Here is a 24,613-nt window from a genome sequence, read left to right on the forward strand (position 1 = left end):
TATCCCCCATGGAGCTTCACTTACATGGCGACCCACACAATGGTCCGTGATGTATGGCCTTAAACTGCACAGCATTGGTCCGTGCTGCATGACCTTAAACTGCATAGCCATGATCCAAGTGCACGACTCTAAACTGCATGGTCCAAACTATGTTACCTTAAACTTTAGCGGAAGTTTAGTTGCTCGACCTTAAACTGCATGGTCTTAGTTGTGTGACTTTAAACTGCATAACCACAGTCCAAGGTATATGACCTTAAGCCATAGTGCGTGTCCCGACCACATACTGTTAAACTGCTTTGCCCAGGTCCAAGAGGCATGATCATAGAAACGCCCCCATACATGCGCACATGCCCTTTACGTTCATCTTCACGCATGCCTTCCCTAACTGACCCATTCGTGTGCGCGCACCATCTTTATTGCTTCCCCAATGTGTCCATTTACTTCATTACCATCATCCACCATTCCCTAGTGAGTTTCACTCATGCTCACCAAACGGCGAACCATTTCGATATCCATACTCGTCGTCAGCTAGTGAGTCACCACGTTTCACCCACCATTCATACATCATCCATTTCTCATTAGGCAGCCTTATGTCATCTCCCCAAATTGAGTCAAAACCACCACGATACTCACTACATGACCTCCATAAACTGTCATTCATCACCACTATGGTCCAGCTGTATGACCTTAAACTATAGTACATGTCCTGACTGCATGATGTTAAAAGGCTTCGCACAGGTCCCGAAGGCATGACCTTAAATACGCCTTCACAAAAAAAGAAGAGAAAAAAAACAAGCATGGTGTATACCTGGTTAAGGGAACGCCATGAGTAAAAATGATGGACGGCATGGTCACGAAACCATGTGTAAAAGAGTCTCATGAAAACAAAACCCAGGCATGGTGAAAACCCAAAAAGGGCGTCGTGAGTAAAAACGGATGAAAAGGGTGGACATGACCGTAAGGTCATGCATAAAAGAGCCCAAAAATAAAAGAGGTTGGTGAAAACCGTCTTTACGGTGCCACTTCCCCAGTCCAAGTGAAAACCTGCAAAGGGCGCTAGGACCAATAAAGCAGATTGACGCAACATCACAGCCTCAACCGGCACCCAATTGCCAAACAAACGTAATTTTGACTACCAAGGTCCACACAAAATCCTCAACTGCCAGCATCCTATCACAACACAAAATGGCTCACCTGGGAGTGAGAGCCTCACAAGTTCTCCCAAACTTCGACATCAATATTAAAATGAGTCCCTGAGGGTGCTGACGATGAACAATAAATCCCTCGAAATCAAGAAGAGTCCTTGAGGGTACGGGCAATGAACAATAAATCCCTCAAAATAAAAAAGAGTCCATGAGGGTGTGGCCGATGAACAATAAATCCCTCAAAATACCAATCGCTCCATGTCGCAAACTTGTCTGATAGGGTGAAGACATTAAAAACTAATCCCTACAGTCTCGGGAGGATGAGGACCACGACAAGAGCCCTCAAAGTCTCTTCTCCCTCAAAGTCTCCATGGGTGGACATGCACAATGCATCAAAACATCTGAGCATCCTAGTCACAACATTGCATGGATTTCTCCTCGACGTTCACGTGGTCCTGTGGCTAGGAAGAAAAACGAAATAAAGCCAGAGAAAATTTTCTTAATGTTGTCCTTCTCACTTCTCTCGAAGCACAACATTCGGTGGGACATGCTATTTGAAGACATTTTGCAGCACCATGGGTCCCTGATGCGGAATAAAAGGGAGAAGCCAGTCAATAAAGGCTAACAAACAGTGGAAATTTTGACAGTCTCAAAATGGCACCAGGACTGGTCAAGATCTTCATAAGCACTTCAAAAGGCCACCTGCCAATTTTCGTCACAATCCGACATGTCTAAGGCAGTGCAGGCTGAGGAACAGTTTCGGTAAAATTAGCCTCTAGCACCCTAAAACGGACTCCTATAACTGGAAACCTACTCTCAAAGCATCAAATAGTCGTGAGACCACCGCCATTGGATTTAGCACGATTGAAAACCCCCAGGGGTCAAATTTTAGCATAAATGGACACTCCAAGAAGAAGTTATAGGCAAAAGATCGAAACAAGAGGAGCCGCACACTATTCCCATACGGCCACCTTGCAACTAAACTCCACATGAATAGTGATTTTCAACGGTCATATCTCACTTGTCCCGAGTCGGATTGCACTCAAATTTTGTGAGCGTGTTCGTCTTGTTGAGACCAGCGTTTCGATATGTGACACGCCCCCACGACGACGCCCGTGCGCAAAGAAAAGCTAAAGAGAATTTGTTGATCTATGAAGAAAGTTGCAGAAAAATCAGCAGCGACACACCTCATTTGAAAGGCCAAATCACGGCGCTCGCACATATATCGACGCGAGACCAGTTTTGTCGTGTGTGTAAGGTCTAACGGTATCTCTGGTTCGAACCCCGTACATGATGAATGGTTTGATTTCACACACGAAGCCAATGAAGTGACTGTAAACTCCGACGACGAAATTCCAGATTCCAACAAAAACTCAAAAGTTGTGAAATCTTCATTCGGGCACGAAATCTAACTGTGTTTGTTGTCACGCGATCATGACGGTATGTTCAATGTGATCCAGCGAAGAAATCACGAAAAAACATCAAGAAATGAGCACACTATCAATCCGAAGTTTTCAAAATTCATTTAAATTTCAAGTCGCAGGATTATGGCTTAAAAACATGATTCAGGGCTCGACATTGGTATCAAATCGATCGTCATGCCAAGCCTTACAAGAAAACAATCATCTTTTTGACAAACGAGCACCAGAGCAACCCTAGATCATCCATGAAAAATTACGTATGTTTTAAAGCAGCAGCAAAGACTGTTTTGGAATTTCATGTAAGCAGGGGAAAAACAGTAATTTTGCACACATTTTTAGAATTTCTTTAATTCAATTAACTCTTAATTTTCAGCAATTAGGATTAATTTTGATCAATCCACCTATGTTTGGGCAAAAATATATATATCACATACTATCATTATACACAGGACCCTTCACTTGTTTAATAAAATTTTTATCTTGCCTATTGTTGGGTCTCGTCTTGAGAGAGAGAGAGGAAGGAGAGAGAAACTTTTGGGTCGATACCCCTGGGCTTAACATAAATCTCTTTCTCTCTCTTTTCTTTCACTCTTTTTTTTTCTCTGCTCTTTTTTTTCTCTCCTCTTTCTTCATCTTTCTCTTTCTCTTTTTTTTTCTTCTCCTTCTTCTCATGACTAGATGAAGGTCTGAGTCCCTTCCTAGGCAACATGTGACAAGGGCAGTCACTGTCTCTGTCATCTCTCTCTTTCTCTCTCTTCTCATTTTTATCATGATTGAGATGATGGTCTAAGTCCCTTTCTAGGCGGCAGGTCTTGTAGCCTGCACGAGCAGTAGGGGCAGTCATCGTCTCTATCATCTCTCTCTCTTCTCTTTCTCTACCTCTTTCACAAGCGACGGAAGCCTATCGTCGTCTATGTTTCACTCTTTCTTCCTCCCTTCTTCTCTCATTCTTCCTCGTAGTCGAGCATGACCACCCATTTTCTCTTTTTTTCCCTTTTATTCTTTGTATGACCACATGATCCCCGTGCACCTTTGGGTCCACCTTTTTCTCCCTTTTTTTGTGGCCCCTCGTTTTCTTCCCTTTTTCCCTTCTTTTCTCGTTTTCCCTCACATTCCCCTTCGTGGTCTTTTTCTCTTTCTCACAATACATGGTCCCGTACTTTCCCTTCTGTTCTCGTTTTCCCTCACATTCCCCTACGTGGTCTTTTTCTCTTTCTCACAATACATGGTGCCGTACTTTCTCTCTCTCCCACTAAATGGGCCCGAACAACTACCATTGCCACGCCTTTTATTTCCAACGTCGTGCGCGCAACAAACCTCAATCCCGTGTGCAACTTTACCTTATTGCCCCGTGAACCAATTCCAATCGCCGCGCGCGTGAACTTAACTCCTATGGCCGCGCCAGAACTTAATTCCGATTGATGTCTGTGAACTTAATTCCTATAGCGTGTGTGAACTGAACTTCATCGCCGTGTGTGGACATAATGCCGTGCGTGAAACGTCCCACCTTCTTGCCGACCGGGCAACCTTTCCACCCAACGCGGTTTATATAAACAAAAACCCATCGCCGTGTGCCTCTCTCCTCGACACAGCCGAGCCCTTTCCCATCTTCGTTGTTGTGCCCCTTCTCACTGTTACCTCCTAATCTCTCTTTTCTATTCCTCTTCCTTTCTCTTCCATTGCTCGCACCCTCCTCAATCAAACACAAGCGGACTCTTCGTACCCCTATCTCTCTGTCTCTTCGCCCTTTTCAGCCATCCCGCGAGCCATCTCTTTGCCCTCTTCAGCCATCCCGCCAGCCACCACTGGTAGCCGGGGCACATCCATTTTCTTCACCACCTACTGCTCCTCTGTCATTACACTCTGTTAGTTGGCTGCAGCACCACCCCTCTTCTGTCATTACTCTCTGTTAGTCGGCTGCAGCACCACCCCTCTTCTGTCATTACTCTCTGTTAGTTGGCTGCAGCACCACCCCTCTTCTGTCATTACTCTCTGTTAGTTGGCTGCAGCACCACCCCTCCTCTTCACTTACAGTCGCACCCACAACCAGGCAGCCACCTCCTCTGCCCAATTTACCACCTCCTTTTCCCAATTCACCGCCTCCTCTCCACTCCAACCGGTTGCCGTCATCTCTCCACTCCAATAACCACCATCTACGACTACCCTCGTCCTTCTTACCTGCGATCAAGCCCCGACCCTGCTGCAGCAGCTGCTCCCTCTCTCAGCCCCTGTCACTGTCACCCATCTTCTCCTCCACTACCTGTGGCAATCTAGCCACCACTTCCGCCACCTTGCAGCAACCTTGCTGCCCTTTTCTCTCTCTAAATCCAATGGCGAACACCACACCAGCCACTGCCCCCCTATCTAATCCTCTGCTGTTCACGCAGCCTCTCCCCTGATCTCTCTGCCATCTCCCTTGCCAGCCATCACTCAACCGCCACATCTTGCTGTCCCACCATCGCAGCCTGCCACCTCTCATCAGCTGCCTTCTCATACATCCACCATCCTTCGCTCCAACTTCCGCCACTTTCTGCTGCAATCACCACCAGCAGCCACCTGCAACCTCCGCCTTCCCCATTCTGTTCCTTCGCAACAACCTCCACCTTTTCATCCGCCACCATCGTCCCATGCTCCCAGCTTTCCGTGGTCGCCATCCCATCTTGCATCATTCCGGTTATTTCCGCCCCGCTAATCTCTCCCACTCCACCGCACCATCCCTGTCGTTCGCCACTTCTGTCCCTTTGACGGTACCCTTTAGCTCCCCATTCTTCTGCTGCAATTTCCCTCTCTAAAAACCCCCAGGAGAAACACCGCACTTCTTTTTCGTTTCGTCCCGTTTATCTTCGTTTCGTTTCTTTTAATTTATTTCGTCCAAACTTCCCTCGTTCAAATAAACCAACTCTCCTCACCAAACAAAAGTCTCTCGTGACTTTATCCTCTCGTACCCACAAACCCAGTATTCTCTCTCTCTCTCAACTAATCTGTTTTTTTACAATATCTAACATTACTCTTCCTCAGTCACACATCTTCCTCAGTCACACAACAACCCCATGCATAGCCCTCTCTCTCTCTAAACCAAAGTACTTTTATTATTATTATTTATTCCTCTCTTCCTCTTCTAATACATTCGTTCCATTCCACCTTATTTCTGACTACCCTTTTTTCCATCTTACTCCATTATGTAGCTAATTTCAATTCAATTTATTTTATTTTATTTTTGTTACCTATTTCATTTTGTCTCATTCGTCTCCCTTATTTTATTTTTCTCACCTCACCCATTTTATTTAATATCTTTTTTATTTTATTTTATTTATTTCACTCATTTTATCTTATTTTATTTATTTCACTCATTTTATCTTATCATATTTTACTCTATTCCATCCATTTATTTTATTATAATAATCTCATCTTATTTTATTTTCTTCCATCTCTTTTATTTCATTCCATTTCATTTTATTTATCTCACTTCACTTCATTCTATTTTAATTATTTAAATGTAGTTCCATTTTATTTTAATTCACCTCTTTCATTTTCATTTCACTTCATTTTCCATCATTTGTATTTCACTTTCGTCGCTTTTTGAGGACCTAGCGAGAGTCGAGCTAGTCTTCATCTCTTCTTTGCTTGTTTGATCAAAGGGCAGGCTGAGCCTTGTACTCGTGCGAGTCCTGTCGTCGAGCAGTATTGTCGTTGCGTCAGTCTGAGTTACTGTATCCGTCTTGCTATCACGTCAGACAAACCGTCGCGCTAGTCCTGTCGTTATGCCAGCCTAGTCGCCTGGTCGAACTTCTTCTCTTATTTTCACTTCTTTTATCTCTTTATAGCAAGGTCGGGTCCTATGACCCACATCTCTGTATTTTTTATGTGTGTGCGTGTTTGCAGGAAAGGAGAAACATAGCAAGAGAGGCGATTCCAAACCAGCCACAGGTTAGGGAGCTCTCCAACGTGATCTAAAAAGGCATCCATGTGAATCAGCCCGAGTGTGTCACGAACCTAGGTGATGTAAGTCTCGCCTCACGACCATAATTCCTTTTTTACCAGTCGGGGAACCTACTCTTGTTTCGTGAACAAGGTTCTCGATAGAGCGGTCTCAAGTCCCTAATCTTTCGAACTCGAACTACGTGTCACCCGATCACCTAAATTTGAAGAGGTGAAATCGAGGCATCCGATCAAACACATTTATTTATACATTCGTCTTTCCTAATATGTTTATAAGGGAGGTCTATTGTTTTGCAATTGATGAAAAATTATTAGTTTTTTTTTTTTTTGTTAAAATTAGTGTTTTAAAACAACTTTATTTATTGTTGGTTCGTTGTTCGTCGTGGAATATTAAGACCACTTCATTTTCCTTCGTCATTACTTGTCTTTGCATTTAATGGTGCTTAAGTCATCGTTGCCTCATGTTACTTTTTCCCTCCACTTGAGAGCCAATTGCTGGGTACTTGGCAGCATCCTCTCACCAAATGTCTCTCTCGCTCTTTCACCATTGGACACCTATCCTGCTTCTTATTAAAATATAATTTATTTAATATATAAACCTTGATAACGAGAAAAGATAAAGAGCGTAATACGAACTTGGAAGTCGGTGGCCAAAAGGACGAAAACCACGGACTCATGGAAGTGGGGCACCACGCTTTTAAAGACACATTGAACTTTTTCTCTCTGATAAGGTTCGTATTCTCTCACTAGTAAGAGATTCTAATCTCGTGTGAGTTTTATATAACATTTTTTATTATATTAATGATTTATTTTGGTATGGGATGATATGCATGTGCTTAATTACCTAATTAATGTTTAATTATACCTATTTGATGATGATTTTGTAGTGAAAAAGCTGTTTATTTTCAATTGATATTTATAGTATCATATCATTTTGAAAAGCATATCACATTTATATATTGTGGTTTTGTATAGATCTTTTTAAGTGTACAACTTTGGGATTCAAGAATTTATATTCGATCTGACTGTATCTTGGAAGTTTACTCGTCGAGACCCTCAAAATTTTACTGAAATGAAGGCGTTTAACACTTCAAAAAAAGCAAGTTGCTCTCGTGCCTCCAAATCCCTAGATTTTAGGTTCCGTGTTTGAGAGTTTATGTCCACGGTGATATTTTATAAACCACAATGAGATTATGTGATACTTTGCTTAATCAACTTCCTCCATAAGAGTGCTACATCATGAAGTTAGGGCATTGGAGTGATTGTATATGAACTCGTGATCATCTTTCCATTATCCATAATGTCTTTTGTGCCTTTAAGCTCTCCATAAGGTTAGCACAATGGACTGGGGGGTTCATATTGATGCTTCCTCAACTTTGTTAGCTTATTCCCTATGCTAATGTAATTATTCAAATTATCAATTATAACTTGAACTATATACTTCTCACCCACTTACCTCGCCACATTATCTAACAAACTACCTAATAGCTTGACATCTTTCATTGCTTATGTGGCGTCTGCATAGAACACCTTTCTCAAGTGGATGTTTAGGTGCATTTTTATACATCATACAAGTCCAAGCAGCTCCAATAATTTTCCTCGAGTCTCATAAAGGAAGGAAGTGGCACCTAGTTGGCAAGGACAAGTATATGCTTGATTCTCGATCTTTGCATGAATTGTCCCTCTTAGATTCAGATTCAAATGGAATTTCAATAGCTGATTGTTGAAGGAATGATAAGCTTTAACTCGAATCCCATGGAGATAGGAGACAGATTTACCCATCTTCATGGTGTTGGGCTGCTAGATTAACATTACAGCTTGATAGCTGGTCAAGCCTATATGAAGGAGGACCTCATAGGACAAATATAGTTGAAATATGTTCCTAGAACTTATGTACGCAAAACTTCAGTAAGGTGGCGAATGCAGATATCTCCAGGTATTATTATTTGGAGTCTGACAAACCCTAAAAAGCGTAAAAAACGATCATCAGATATGCCTTGGTGACCAGTAATTGGCAAGTTCTACCATACAATCTTGAAATGTAATTAAACATTGATGATTCCAATTCTAAGGGTCTTGAACCCATTTAGCCAAATATGATGTAATTTGGAAAAGGTGTGATACCCCTTTACGAATCAACAATTGCCAAGAAGTACAAGCGACTGGCTGCCATGAAGCCCTACCAAATGACATCGGATTAGGGCGAAATTTTGCAGATCTTCATACTAAGGGACTATAAGCCTGCCATATAAGTTTCATGAGGTTTGGATGATATTTGTTGTATCTTCAAATTTACTGTGCCTTGTATGGTCTGGCCAGGTATTTATACGCAAAAGTTCAGCAAAAATGATACTTTTCGCCTAACTACCCATTTAAAATCCGTCGATGCGAGAGCAGATTCTTTCAAATTATGGACAACATAAAGTATCGACCTTGCGACCTTCTTCCAGTGGTCCACCCGTAGTGCAGGCTAAGAATCAATTAAATTAAACAAAACAATGCAAAATGAAGAAAAAAGAGCATGTACGTACTTGTAAGCGAGGCCCATCAACGTTGTCAATGCAAGGGAATTGTTTCCTTTGTCGATTTAGAGTCCCGTGCCAGAGACAATGCGATTTCTTATGGAGTTGGAGCCTAAGTCTTCCAAGGTGAATATCAATCACTGATGGCCTAGTAGCCTAGGGCTACAATTTTGTTGAATCTAAAATTTCTAAGGTTTAAAGGGTTTTATAATATTAGGACAAGGGTTCAAATGGGTGCCGATAGACTAGAGTCCCCTTCCAAAATCAATATGAAAGGGTTTAAAGATGGGGCATTAGACTGAAAGAGGAGTTTTTTTAGTGTGATGAAGGGGTTTTCATATGGGGTAAATGAGGTTTCAAGATGGGGGTTTCAAGAGGGTTTTGAGACCCACTTAAATAAATTTAATTTTAACTCTATAATTTGGGTTGAGGGGGAGTTCAAAATGGGGTTAGGTTAATTTAAGTTGATAAAAGTTGATTAATGGGACTTAATATAGGTTGTAGACTCCCTAGCCTGGGATTTGGGCAAGAAATGGAAGGTTTAACCGTAAGCCTGCGGCTAATTAGGCTGGTTTCAAGGTGGGCTATCTTAAGTAAGCAATTTTATGGGTGGTTTGGGCCTAATTAGGAAGGTTGTAAGGGCTTAAGTTTGTTTAGGTGTTCAACTAAGTAGGTATGGGTTCAATTAATTAGGGTTTGTAGTTTATGGTTGGGGTGTATGGAGCACAAGTGTAGAGTGCACTAGGGTGCACATGTGTATATGGTCCCTAGTGTGGTTTATTCTACGAAAATCGGTGTTTGGTTAGACAAAAATTAGGGTTTTGTTTGGAATGGGTTTAGGAAAGCTCCAGGTTAATTTTCAATGATTTCCAAGATTTTTGGATTCCTGGAATTACATTAGCTAAAAAATAAGTGATTTACAATTGCCTCGCTTTGTCACTTATGTCACACACTTTGGACAAGATGATCAGAGAAAATGGAGTTTGAACATAGTTTTTGAAACAAAAGTAATCACTTGGATGTCCAACAACAGTCGGTCTAGGGTGCCAGTGGTCTCCAAGACCAGGAGATGAGCTTAGCCTAGGCTTTGGGGCAATCGTTGAGAGCTCCACTGTTGATTCGTGAGATGTAATCATGGTATCAAAGTTCATTATCAGAGTTTTAAAACATAAAATTGGTTTTAGAAGAGAAGGCAGAGAATTTCTCAGCTAAAAAATAAGTGGTTTACAATTGCCTCGCTTTATCACTTGTGTCACACACTTTGGACAAGGTGGTCAGAGAAAATGGAGTTTGAGCATAGTTTTTGAAACAAAAGTAATCACTTGGATTTCCAACAACAATCGGTCTAGGGTGCCAGTGGTCTCCAGGACCTGGAGATGAGCTTAGCATAGGCTTTGAGGCAATCGTTGAGAGCTCCACTGTTGATTCGTGAGACGTAATCGTGGTGTCAAATTCCATTTTCAGATATTTAAAACATAAAAAAGGCTTTAGAAGAGACGGCAGAGAATTTCTTAACTGAATAAATGCCAAGTTACCTTCTACCCCTAGTTACTCTGAAGGCCAGAGTCTTATAGGGTCGGAATTCGATGTTTGGGATGTTTCAGCGGTTTGGGTGAGAGGTCAAGGTAAGGTATGATTGGTTTGACATCTCTCTCCTTTCACATGTGATCGTCTTTCCGAGCATTCTTTGGCTCAATGCTCGTTCGGCCTTAGGATTTGATCCCCTTATTCTACAAGTCTAGAAAATATTCATCAATATGGGCGATTGATCCAACTAATTTGTTTTTGAAAATATTTTGAAGAAATTTTTAAAGAGGGAGATGATTTGGAAACAGAGAGTGGTGCCGATTTTAACAAAGGAAATAAAGTTTATGAAAGCACAAAAAATAAAGTTGAGTTTGAAAAATCCAAAATTATGACTGTCCCTGAGATGGAGCTTGAAAAATTAAAAAGATTGAAGAGAGAGATTTTTCAAAACATGGTAGTCATTGTTTTAACTTGCGCAACCATAGAGTATGGCATTACAGTGTTTCCACCTATGGCCTTATATGGGTGATAGAAATTTTGTAGAACCTTTCTTAGATGGGGATTTTTACTAACCAAAATATCTAACCAGAGAATTAAATTTTAGAAAATATTTTTGTGATGATAATTTTTAATTTTTTTTAGTTCTTTCAAAATTTCTTCCCTTGCGATTTAGAGTGAGTTAACCTTATTTACATCCGAGCCAAACCTAACTAGGGCCATAAGACTAGAAATCCGTGAGTACTCTTTGTCCTTGATCCTTTGGTCTTCGTATTACAATCCTAAAAGGGGTCTTCGAGTCTTCAATCGAGCTCAAGTATATAAAAGTGTTTGGACACTAATCCTAGTGCTTCAGAGTTGCCTTGGATTTTCGATATTGTCCTTGCCATTACCGAATTCTGGAGTTCAGATGATCAAGGTCTTTCAAGTTTGTTGGAGTGGTCTTGCTGCTTGATCCGCCAGGCTAATGCTTTTGAGAGATTGGGCACTAGTTTTTCTTTGAGCTTTGGACTTGGAGCCATTATTTGATTTTTAGGGGGGAGGGAAATTACTTTCTTTCGCATGGGGCCATTTTAGGTGTTCAGCCCAGCATTTAATTATTTATTTCTCTTTTTTAGCATGAGGTCCTTTCAGGTAAGCTTGTTTGTAGTGATATGCCTTGTTGGGTACCGTAAGAGTATCGTCTACCAGGAATGCAACATCTTTTGGGTGATTGGGTTGACTTCTCTCTATCTTCTTTGGCTGGGCCCTATAAAATTTGGCTATATGACCAAGTTACAATTAAAACATCTTTTTAACTTTTTTAAAAATTTTCCCATTTTCTTGTTTTCTTTCTTTGTTTCCTCATTGTTTTCTTTGTACTCCTATCTCTCTTATGATTGGGTCTTGGATACCTTTTTTGAGTAGCCAAATAAACCTATTATTGGGCTCTTTCATTTTTCTCTTTGATCCTATCATTCTCTTCCATCCTAAGATGTCCTCTTAAATAATCAAGGGTGCGGATGATACCATTTGTAGCACAAGTTTTTTTTTTAAGGTCTTTCCATGGATTAAGGAGGTTTTCTATTATCTTCAAGATTTGATGATGCTCAGATATGGGTTCTCCATAACCAGTAAGTTGGTTAGCCATTGCAATCATGTCATCAAAAAATTCCAACATCGATTGGTTCTCTCTCATTTTATGTTGGTTACATCTTTCATAGAGTTCATGTTTGGCCATATAATTGTCATTGGTGTACCTTTTCTAAATAATCTCCCATAAGTCTTTAGCATTAGTGTAGGGTTCAAAGACCTTATGCAATCTACCACTAAGGCAATTCACGATAGCACTCTTACATGTAAAATTATTATTCTTCCATTTTAAGTATTTTTGTCTCTCTCTAAGTGTAGAGTCATCATCAAGTTCAGATATGATTTCTTCTTCAATTGCTTACAACAAATCCATAGTATGCAGCAAATAATGTACTTTACTCTTCCAAAGAGAGAAATTATAGCCATCAAGCTTATCAATCTTTACTAAATCAGTCAATATAGCTCTAGGATTAGCCATTTTTTATACATATTGAAAATTCGTAAACTCTGATATCAATTGTTGGCCCAAATACATTGGATCGTTTTGGTTTTCAAAAATAAATGGAGCTAAAATAACATGCAAATTGGGTTTTGAAACCAACTATAAATATTAACAAACATATGGCATAGAAATATTATCAAAACAGTCACAAAAACTTGCTGTAAATTTATTTAAGACTCAAAATAGATACACAAAGTTCATTAATTTTATTATCCACAAAGGAATCAAAACCTAAAATCAATTGCAACTATTGTAAAGCTCTTCTAAGCAATCCTAATGTAATTTTCAGCAAGCATAAACACATCAAAAGCCCATCTAAATCATTCTAACAAAATAAAATGATACTCAATAATTTTTTTGTTGCTCATACAATCTTTTTCAACCTCCAAGTACTATTTTCAGATACAAAATATAACGAAAAAGTTGGAACAATCAGTTTTGTAGTCTTTCTAGAGAAAGAAACTTGATGAGATTGCGCTTTTTATGAACATATTGTATAAAAAGGAAGATAAAATTAATGCAAAACAATGGTTAGCAAATAACCTAGAGAGAAAGACAATTGTGAGATTTAACACAGTGCTGTATTTTATCTTATGACACTGGAGGGCTCTCACAGAGATGACAGGCATATCCCTGGTATTCAGCTTACAATGAAGTTTAAGCGAGAGAAAGAGGTTTCAGAGAGAGATAGGAAGCTCATGTAAAGGTACCTTGGTCTCCCAAAACTATTCCCCATATATAGCTACAACAAGAAAATGAGAGAGACTCATGTAGAGAGAGAATGACAAAGTATTATTGCATCTCAATGGCCACTTGTCCCTCTCTTTACGTGACTCTTTATTTTTCTCTACACACAATACTAGCCTTTTTAAAAATATATTTTAAGTGGGGTAGAAAAAAGAAAATAAATAAAATAAAAATCGGACCGCTATTTTGCAAATATTTAAAAACACATTTTCTCCAATATTGCCTTGATTTAGTTGATATCCCTTCCAGCTACCAGGAAGCTTCTACCATATCAAGTTAAAAGAAGACCATGGATGCAAAGATACCTGGGATCTTGTGTCTTGCCCTGCTAACACTTCTATCAAAGAAAGTAAATGGGTATTTTCTGTGAAGCTTAGGTTAGATGGAGGGATTGAGCGTTAGAAAGCAGCGCTAGTTGCTCAAGGCTACAAGCAGGAGTATATCTATGAAGAAACATTTTATTCGGTAGCTGCAATGACCACGGTGCACACAATAATTGTCTTCTCAGCTATTCGTGAGTAGATTATCTCTTAGATGGATATGAAGAAATCCTTATATAGTTTAAAACGAGCTCCAAGAGCATTATTTGAATGATTTTGAAAGGTCATTCTGGGTGCTCAATTTATACAAACTCTCTTGGCCATTCACTATTCATCCTCTATTGTTTCTTAGGGATAACCATTATTCTCCTATATATTGATGACATTTTTATCACAGGTGACAATCATGCTAATTTACAACAGGTGAGAACCATGCTTATATACAATACTTTAAAGAGCTTTTCAATCACGCAAACATATGCCATGCCACAAAATATCTTAAGGGTTTGGAACCTAAACGAGGTAAAGATGAAGGCTAAAGCATCAATGGATAGTGCTCAGAAGTACCTCAAGGGAGAAGTTTCACGATTGACACAAGGAATGAGTTCACCACCGTGGGTCCGCAAGAGCACGGTCTAAACGTTCCCTGATGTGGCGATGACCCTTTCTACTATTGACCATGAAAACCAACCCTTTGATGATCCCAAATCAATTAACTCGTACTCGACCAAGGTTGCCATTCATAGTCTGCATATAGCTCATTTCTACAAACATCCACTAGCGTATTAAAGTCTCTTAGGAGCAACCACGTCCCCTAATTTAATTTTTGAAGTCCGTTAGTTAATCCCATAAAAGCTCTCTTTCCAAAACTGTACTGTAATCGTACACCCTTGAAACAATTATGACACCATTAATGCTAAGTCGAATAACCTCTACAATAATAATTTGTTCAAGAATTTCAATGGGCCTAACATAGTATATGTTGGGATTCCATAGCACTAAAAATCTTAATTTCCTTCACATTCATCAGAAATAAAAGAATCATGAAAGCCAAGCTTCCTTGAACAATAAGCAGCCATGTTGTAATTGATATTGAACTTATTTTCCAGCAAGAACATTAGTCCTACATTGTTATCCGATGCAATATTTTTTATATCTGACAATCTATTAGGGCCGCGAATGGGCCTTACAATCCAAGAAATAGTTGACATCAAATTAAACATTAAAGGAAAGAGATTTGGGTTTTTAGTCTATACCTGGCTTAGATTAGCTAGCTTTGGGAATACAAGCCTTTGTTTTTAGGGATTGTCTACAAAGAGACTATTTATCTTTTGTACATAGAGGTCACAATTATTATTGGTCTTTAAATTTCAAAATGGGTGGTTGTCAGAGTGTCATTAAATAGACATAAAATTCTAATAAAAATTCTCGGACTTCATGACTTACCCCAAGCCATCCAATTTGTGGACAATCCCTTGTTTTTAATAGTCTTTGGAACATCAGTGGAATTGTTGTTCTCACCCTCAAGTGATTGAAAGAATGTTGGCATATTGTCGTATGTAGATATAGCTAGTTCTTTTTTAGTTCTATTCACCCTTCCAAAATCCTCCAAGGTGCCCCCTTATGTAGTTGCTTAGAGAACTCCATCCTCTATTCATCTATTTTGCTAGTACCAATCTTATTCATGGCCCTTGAATTGATAGCTTTCTTTAACTATCTATAACTATCCCAACCACTTGGGAAGGGAAGGTCAGATATCTTTTCAAATCAGAAGACGATGGTCGATCGGAGCAAATATTCCAGCTAGAGATTTTTAGGTTGGGCCTTCTGTTGTAGTTCAGTTCCCTCCATAACCAAGTACCCTGTCACACCCCAAGAATTTATAATACTAATATTCCTGAGATGTGACAGTCAAAACATATATATATTTCTTGATAGGACAAATTTACAGTTGAGAATTCTTACAAGGTAACAAAAGAAAGTTAGCACAACAACAATGTCTTCCAAGGTTAATCTTGACTAGCACTCAAAATGAATCCGCATTTATCCTGAAAAAAATGTTTACCATAATTTGATGAGTTTGGCTACTCAGTAAGTGATCATCATAATCCTAAAAATAATCATGATTGAAAGATATCAATATTTTCAAAAAGGAGATCTATTAACAGAAATGCATTAACAGTTTCACTTTCAAAAATGCATAATTAAGTATAATCTGAATAATTGAAATACATATCACATTTTAACATCAATGCATAATTAAAAAGATTTCACAAAATACCCTACTGGCGTCCCAAGTAGGTCACCTATATACCCCATTAGCGTCCTGATAGGTCCACTTAATCCATATCGGCATCCCAGATAGGTCCACTTAATCCCTACCGGCGTCCCAGATAGGTCCACTTATACCTCACCGGCGAACCGGATGAGTCTACTTGCATACTTAAATTATTTCTAAATCTCTTTAAACATTCGAAAGCGGCAACATCATGTACTCAACATATCACTCAAATCATTAATATGAATTTCACTTAAACCATTAATAACAGTCACTCTCTATAACATTTCAAAAATAACCAATCAAATATTTTGGGCTCAAATTTAGAAAGGTAGCAGTTTGTAAAGGCATTCTAGCATAATTGCCAATTTAATATGTATAGAAAAACTCTTATAGAAATTCAAGAATACGGAATTATCACAATTTATGGGATATCAATCCACAAATAAACATTTCACAACAATACTATAATCAATTGCAAAAATGTCAATTTTTAAATAATAAGGCAGTCATTTGCACATGAATTTTACAATTACAAATATTCAAAACAGTAGAAAGAAATATCACAATTTTACTATCACATTTATTTCTAACAATAGACAAGAAAAATAAATAAATTTATTTTTCATAATTTACAGCATTCAAAATTTCTAACATAGATAAAATATCACAATTTTTATTAAAAAGATTATTTTTCAAGATAATGAGGTCACGTGCACATAAAATTTATCGCGCCTAAAATTCATGATAATAAGCAGAAATAATTATTCCATTTCATTTTTTAAAAAGAATGGATTATTTTTCGAGACAATGAGGTCACTTACACACAAAACTTATAAAATAAAGATCCTGGACAGAAATATCACTATTTATTAAAAACAGACTATTTTTCAGGAAGATGATGTCACTTACACACAAATATTTGAGAGGGAGCTTCCGATAAAAATTCGGCTCGAGAGAGGAGTTCACTGTGTTTCGACCAGAGAGAAAAATCTCATAAGTTTTCTAATGTAGGAGTCTTCACCCCTCTGAATTTAAATTCTACTAACATATTATTTTATTCTTTTATTACGTTACAGGTGTGAGCGTTAGTTTACGCTTTAAACACCTAAAGCTTTCATTACGTTACAGGTGTGAGCGTTAGTTTACGCTTTAAACACCTAAAGCCCACGTCCTTTAGTGGACGTGGCAAGAGCAAGGAAACATAAAGCTTTTAAAACAAAAGCTTTTAAAAGTAACGATGGTCCCTAACGATGGTCCCTAAGGACCATCATGTTCAAACGAATTGTCATGTATTAATAGTTTTTTTTTTTTTTTTTGAAAGTTTAGGATTGTTACATTCTTCCCCCCTTAAAGAAATTTAGTCATCTAAATTTGTGTACCTGATTACTGAAAAAGATAGGGATATTTTTCTCTGATATCGTCTTATCGTTCCCAAGTCGACTTATCTCTTTAATGGTACTGTCATAATACACGGACCAAAGGAATCTCCTTCTTGCGCAACACTTGCACGCTTCTATCCAGTATCAAAATTGGCTGCTCAATGAAGGATAGGTCCTTCCTGATCGGTAAAGGTTCATATTTCAAGATATGGGATGGGTCAGGCTGATATTTTCGTAGTGAAGATACATGAAAGACATTATGGACGTTTGCCAATTCGGGTGGTAAGGCAAGTCTATAAGCGACACCTCCGATTTTTTCTAGGATTTCAAATGGTCCGATGTAACGTGGGCTCAACTTTCCTTTCTTGCTGAATCTCATAATGCCATTTATTGGTGAGACTTTTAGGAAAATTCGATCACCTGCCTCAAATTCAAGATCTCTCCGTCGGTTATTGGCATAACTCTTTTGCCTACTCTGAGCTGTTCTGAGCCTTTCACGAATTAATGTTATCTTATCTGTGGTTATCTGGACAATTTCTGACCCCAAAAGCTTTCTTTCACCAATCTCATCCAAACAGATGGGTGACCTGCATTTCTTTCCATACAGGGCTTCATATGGTGCCATCTGAATACTGGCTTGGAAGCTATTATTATAAGCAAACTCAATCAGGGGTAAATGGTCATCCCAGCTTCCTGTAAAGTCAATAACACAGGCCCTCAGCATATCTTCCAAGGTTTGGATGGTCCTCTCCGATTGTCCATCAGTTTGGGGGTGAAAGGCAGTACTAAAGGTGAGTCTTGTCCCCATGGCTGACTGTAGTCTAGCCCAAAATTTAGAAGTAAACCGAGTATCCCTGTCCGATACAATACTGACCGGAACTCCATGCAACCGCACTATTTCCTTAATGTACAATTGGGCCAGACGATCCAAAGTGTACGTCGTGCGATTAGATAGAAAGTGGGCAGCTTTGGTCAACCGGTCCACAATGACCCAAATGCTATCATGTCCTGAATTTGTTCTAGACAAGCCAGAGACAAAATCCATAGAGATGTGCTCCCACTTCTATTCTGGCACGGATAAAGGCTGCAACAACCCAGCGGGCCTTTGATGTTCAGCTTTTACTTGTTGGCATGTTAGGCATTTAGACACAAATAGTGCTACCTCTTTTTTCATATTATTCCACCAAAAGATTTTCTTCAAGTCTTGATACATTTTAATACTTCCGGGATGTATCGTATAGCGAGAATGATGTGCTTCTTCCAATATAGCTTTCTTCATACTCTTATCATTCGAAACACAAACCCGACCTTTGAATCTTAGTAAATCCTCACTACATATAGAGAATTCATCTCTCTTTCCTTGCTTCACCTCTTTTACAATTGTTATAAGCTGAGGGTCTTTCTTTTGTGCCAATCGAATCTGTTGGATTAATTGGGGTTCTGCCTTAATAGTGGCAATCATACTTACCACACCATTAATGGACGGAGTTGGATGCCAATCCACTATTTCCTTTAACAATCTCATTTCTTGGATCATTAGATGAGCTAAGACTCCCGTAGATTTTCTACTTAGAGCGTCGGCCACAACGTTAGCTTTTCCTGAATGATAATGGATTGTACAATCATAATCTTTTAAGAAATCCATCCATCTTATCTGTCGCATATTTAAATCCTTCTGAGAGAAGAGGTATTTCAAACTCTTATGGTCCGTGTATATTTCGAATTGCTCACCATATAGATAATGCCTCCATATTTTCAAAGCGAATACTATTACAGCTAGCTCCAAATCATGAATTGGATATTTTTTCTCATATTCTTTCAACTGTCTGGATGCATATGCCACTACTTTCCCATATTGCATTAATACACAGCCCAAGCCTTTATGTGAAGCATCACTATAAATCACAAATCCCCCACTCTTCTCAGGAATAGTTAAAATAGGAGCTGAAGTTAATCGAACTTTTAGTTCTTGAAAACTCTCATCACATTCACTTGTCCACTCAAATTTGTCATTCTTCTGTGTCAATCGAGTCAATGGGGTTGCGATTCGAGAAAATCCTTCTACAAATTTTCTGTAATATCCTGCCAATCCCAAAAAACTTCGAACTTCAGTCACATTACTTGGTTGTTTCCAATTAACAACGGTTCAACCTTTCAAGGATCAACTGATAGACCTTCCTTTGATATGACATGTCCTAAAAATGTCACTTGTTCAAGTCAAAATTCACATTTACTAAGTTTGGCATACAATTTCTTCTCTTTTAAAATTTGCAATACCATTCTTACATGCTGCTCATGTTCCTTCTGATTCTTGGAATAAATTAAAATATTATCGATGAATACCACAATAAATTTATCCAAAAAGGGCTTAAAGATCCGATTCATCAAATCCATAAATGCAGCCGGTGCATTGGTTAATCCAAAAGGCATGACTAAAAATTCATAATGGCCATACCTTGTTCTGAAAGCTGTCTTGAGTACATCTTCACTTTTAATCTTAAGCTGATGGTATCCAGATCTAAGATCAATTTTTTAAAACACTTGTGATCCTTGTAATTGATCAAATAAATCATCAATTCTAGGTAATGGATACTTATTTTTCACTGTCACTTGGTTCAACTGTCTATAATCAATACACAATCTCATAGTCCCATCTTTCTTTTAGACAAATAGTACTGGAGCACCCCAAGGTGACACACTGGGCCTGATAAAACCTTTATCTAATAATTCTTCCAATTGTTGTTTCAGTTCCTTAAGTTCTGCAAGAGCCATTCTGTAAGGTGCCTTAGAAATTGGTGCTACCCTTGAAAATAATTCAATGGAGAATTCAATTTCCCTGTCAGGCGGTAATCCTGGCAATTCTTCTAGAAAAAACGTCGGAAAATTCTCAGATAACCGGAGTGGTATCCAAATTTATTTCTTCCTTCCTATCTTCTTTGATATATGCAAGAAAGCCTTGACACCCTTTTCGAAGGAGGCGATTAGCTCGAATACACGAGATTAAATATGATGGGGAGTCTTCTTTAACACCATTGAAGTAAAATACTGGTTGATTCGGAATACTAAAGGTAACAATTTTCTTATAATAATCAATACTTGCATGGTATGCAGAAAGCCAATCCATGCCTAAGATTACATCAAAATCTTGAATTTTCAGGAGTATTAAATCAACCAACAGTTCATTTTCTTCTATCTTTATTACACATGATTTGTACACTATATTGGTGTTAATTGAATTTCCCATCGGTGTGGCTACCTCTAGAATGTATTCTAATTGTTCTGGTTTTACCTTTAAGTGGCATGCAAAGTGTTGTGACACAAATGAATGAGTAGATCCAGGATCAAGCAAAACATGAGCTACTTTTTGGAAGATAGTAAGAGTACTTTGGATCACTGATTTTGAGGCCTGAGCGTCTTGCTCTGTAATCGCAAATACTCTTCCCTTCATCTGAGGCTTTGGAGCTATCTCTCCCTGCTTTGGAAGCTGTTGTGTTTGTAAGCTAGGACATTGTCTAATCTGGTGTCCCAATTTTTCACATTTAAAACAGGCTCCGGTATTCCAATAACAAGGGCTTGATCCATGATTTTTCCCACATTTTCTACATGGTTCTATTGGGTTTTGAAATGGCGAGGGCCTTGGCTTCTTGTTTGGCCTTTCAAACTGTTGTCGATTAGATGATGTAGGTCTAACATGACTTTTAAGATTTTTCGTCTTTTGGTAATCTTCAAAATCTTTTTCGACAATTTGGGCTCGATCCACTATTTCAGCATAAGTTCTCAATTTCAAGACTGATATTCTGCTTCTAATAGCTGGCCGGAGACCCCTTTCAAATTTCTTCACCTTTCTTGCCTCATTGTTAATCATATGTGGTGCAAACCTGGCCAATTCAGTAAACTTGCCCTCGTATTGTGCTAATGTCCTATTTCCTTGGATTAATTCTAAAAATTTCATTTCTTTTTGGTCTCGAATAAAATCTGGGAAATACTTTTCATTAAATGCCTCTAGAAATACTTCCCAAATCAAGGCTTTATTTTCTTTGACCAATACTCCTTTTGCCATTCGCCACCAGTGTTGTGCTTCACCTTCTAACATAAAGACTGCCAATGCCACTTTCCTATCATCAGGACATTCCATTACTTCGAATATTTTCTCTAATTGCATAATCCATCCCTCGGCTTCCAGTGGGCTTACAACACCCTTAAAAGAAGGTGGGTTCAATTTCTTAAATTGTTCGATATTACCCCCACCATTTCCTGTAACTGACTGCCTGGGTGGATTGTTGTTTTCCACCTGATGTTGCATTAGAGTAACCATATTTTTCAAGGCTTTGTGAATTCCTTCCATATTAGCCTCAGCTATTCTGGATCTTGACTTTGTCCCGGTCTGTACACACAATAAATGTGATTTTAAGTACATTTTTTTTAAATTTCCTAAGAATCTTAAACCTATTGCTCTGATACCATAATTGTCACACCCCAAGAATTTACAATACTGATATCCCTGAGATGTGACAGTCAAAACATATATATATTTCTTGATAGGAAAAATTTACAGTGGCGAATTCTTACAAGGTAACAAAAGAAAGTTAGCACAACAACAATATCTTCCAAGGTTGATCTTGACTAGCACTCAAAATGAATCCGTATTTATCCTGAAAAAAATGTTTACCATAATTTGATGAGTTTGGCTACTCAGTAAGTGATCATCATAATCCTAAAAATAATCATGATTGAAAGATATCAATATTTTCAAAAAGGAGATCTATTAACAGGAATGCATTAACAGTTTCACTTTAAAAAATGCATAATTAAGTATAATCCGAATAATTGAAATACATATCACATTTTAACATCAATGCATGATTAAAAAGATTTCACAAAATACTCTACTGGAGTCCCAAGTAGGTCACCTATATACCCCACCAGCGTCCTGATGGGTCCACTTAATCCCTATCGGCATCCCAGATAGGTCCACTTAATCCCTACCGGTGTCCCAGATAGGTCCACTTATACCTCATCGGTGAACCGGATGAGTCTACTAGCATACTTAAATTATTTCTAAATCTCTTTAAACATTCGAAAGCAATAATATCATGTACTCAACATATCACTGAAATCATTAATATGAATTTCACTTAAACCATTAATAACAGTCACTCTCTATAACATTTCAAAAATAACCAATCAAATATTTTGGGCTCAAATTTAGAAAGGTAGCAGTTTGTAAAGGCATTCTAGCATAATTGCCAATTTAATATGTATAGAAAAACTCTTATAGAAATTCAAGAGTACGGAATTATCACAATTTATGGGATATCAGTCCACAAATAAACATTTCACAACAATACTATAATCAATTGCAAAAATGTCAATTTTTAAATAATAAGGCAGTCATTTGCACATGAATTTTACAATGTCTAAATATTCAAAACAGTAGAAAGAAATATCACAATTTTACTAAAAGCAGAAATATCACATTTATTTCTAACAATAGACAAGAAAAATAAATAAATTTATTTTTCATAATTTACAGCATTCAAAATTTCTAACATAGATAAAATATCACAATTTTTATTAAAAAGATTATTTTTCAAGATAATGAGGTCACGTGCACATAAAATTTATCGTGCCTAAAAATCATGATAATAAGCAGAAATAATTATTTCATTTCATTTTTTAAAAAGAATGGATTATTTTTCGAGACAATGAGGTCACTTACACACAAAACTTATAAAATAAAGATCCTGGACGGAAATATCACTATTTATTAAAAACAGACTATTTTTCAGAAAGATGATGTCACTTACACACAAATATTTGAGAGGGAGCTTCCGATAAAAATTCGCCTCGAGAAAGGAGTTCACTGTGTTTCGACCAGAAAGAAAAATCTCATAAGTTTTCTAATGTAGGAGTCTTCACCTCTCTAAATTTAAATTCTACTAACATATTATTTTATTCTTTTATTACGTTACAGGTGTGAGCGTTAGTTTACGCTTTAAACACCTAAAGCTTTCATTACGTTACAGGTGTGAGCGTTAGTTTACGCTTTAAACACCTAAAGCCCACGTCCTTTAGTGGACGTGGCAAGAGCCAGGAAACACAAAGCTTTTAAAACAAAAGCTTTTAAAAGTAATGATGGTCCTTAAGGACCATCATGTTCAAACGAATTATCATGTATTAATAGTTTTTTTTTTTTTTTTTTTGAAAGTTTAGGATTGTTACATACCCCCTTCCAATAACTTCTGAGCAAGACTCTAACCAGTCTCCCTAGCTCTTCCGGAAGGACCTAAAAAGGGAGCAACCTCTTCACTCGAGCTTTGTGAGGAAAAGAGGCCAGAAGATCCTTATCGTCAGTCAACAGTTATAGCTTCTCCAGTCTCCTTCCATAAATGAAAGAGAGATTTATTCCTTTCCCAACCCGAAAGAACCTTACCTTTCTTGTTAGGCGTGTCCCTTTCATATTAGGTATGGACCTTTAGTATCAATAATTTGGATATCAACCAACCTATTAACTAAACTAGACCACTTGATGAAAGGATTACTACGTTGGACTGACTTACCTAAAAGCATGGAAGGCAAGACGAACAAGGTAAGCCAAGGATGGACATGAACATGCATATCTATTTCTTACTCAAGCAAGGTCAGGTACGGATAGGCAGAATAGGTTTGACTAAAGCAAGGACAGGCAAGGCATGACATGCACAAGACGGTTGTTAAGAACTCAGGACTTTTTAGGAAAGGGAGGGTTGTCGCTTGCTTGAGGCAGAATATGTCTTTCTAGTCTAAGAAGGGGTGTCCCTTGCTTGCGGAGCCGGGTCCTTTTCCCATCCAACCTTTTTTGTATCAATCTATCACTATGCACAATATGTAGGGCGTCTTCAAAAACTTGGGTGGCAACCATATCCTTATGCCATTGACAAACCATTATTTCCTCAAAAGAAGGCATGTGACATGGCCCTTGTTGATCCTGTGTTACCAAAGTTTTTGGCACACTTTCTGTATCATTCAACATATTTTCTTCAAGATTTTGGAAAGGGTCATAGGATTATCAACCTAGACATCACCTTCCAAACGGTTTTCGGAAACATTGATTTTGGCCCTTCAAGGACCAAACAGTAGTGAAAAAAAGTAGTTTGACCCTTAAAGGAAGAAAAAGTTAGGATATAGTTTGAGCTTTCAACTTAGTCCACTTTTGATTGTGAAATCCAAGTGCACAGGATGACTCTTCTTCTTCTTTCTTTTTCTCTTGAAATTTAGCCAA

General features: G+C 38.2%; 1 long non-coding RNA gene across 1 annotated transcript; it reads left to right on the forward strand.

Annotated features, from left to right (window-relative positions):
- Positions 1–5,587: 5,587 nt before the first annotated feature.
- On the forward strand, positions 5,588–6,915 carry LOC148782374 (uncharacterized). The gene is made up of 2 exons (XR_016053421.1): positions 5,588–6,346; positions 6,449–6,915. It is a non-coding gene; the product is annotated as an uncharacterized LOC148782374 (long non-coding RNA).
- Positions 6,916–24,613: the final 17,698 nt, after the last annotated feature.

This window comes from Amborella trichopoda, chromosome 4, assembly GCF_054954075.1.
Source record: "Amborella trichopoda isolate Santa Cruz 75 chromosome 4, AtrichopodaSantaCruz75HAP2 v2.0, whole genome shotgun sequence".
NCBI lineage: Eukaryota > Viridiplantae > Streptophyta > Magnoliopsida > Amborellales > Amborellaceae > Amborella > Amborella trichopoda.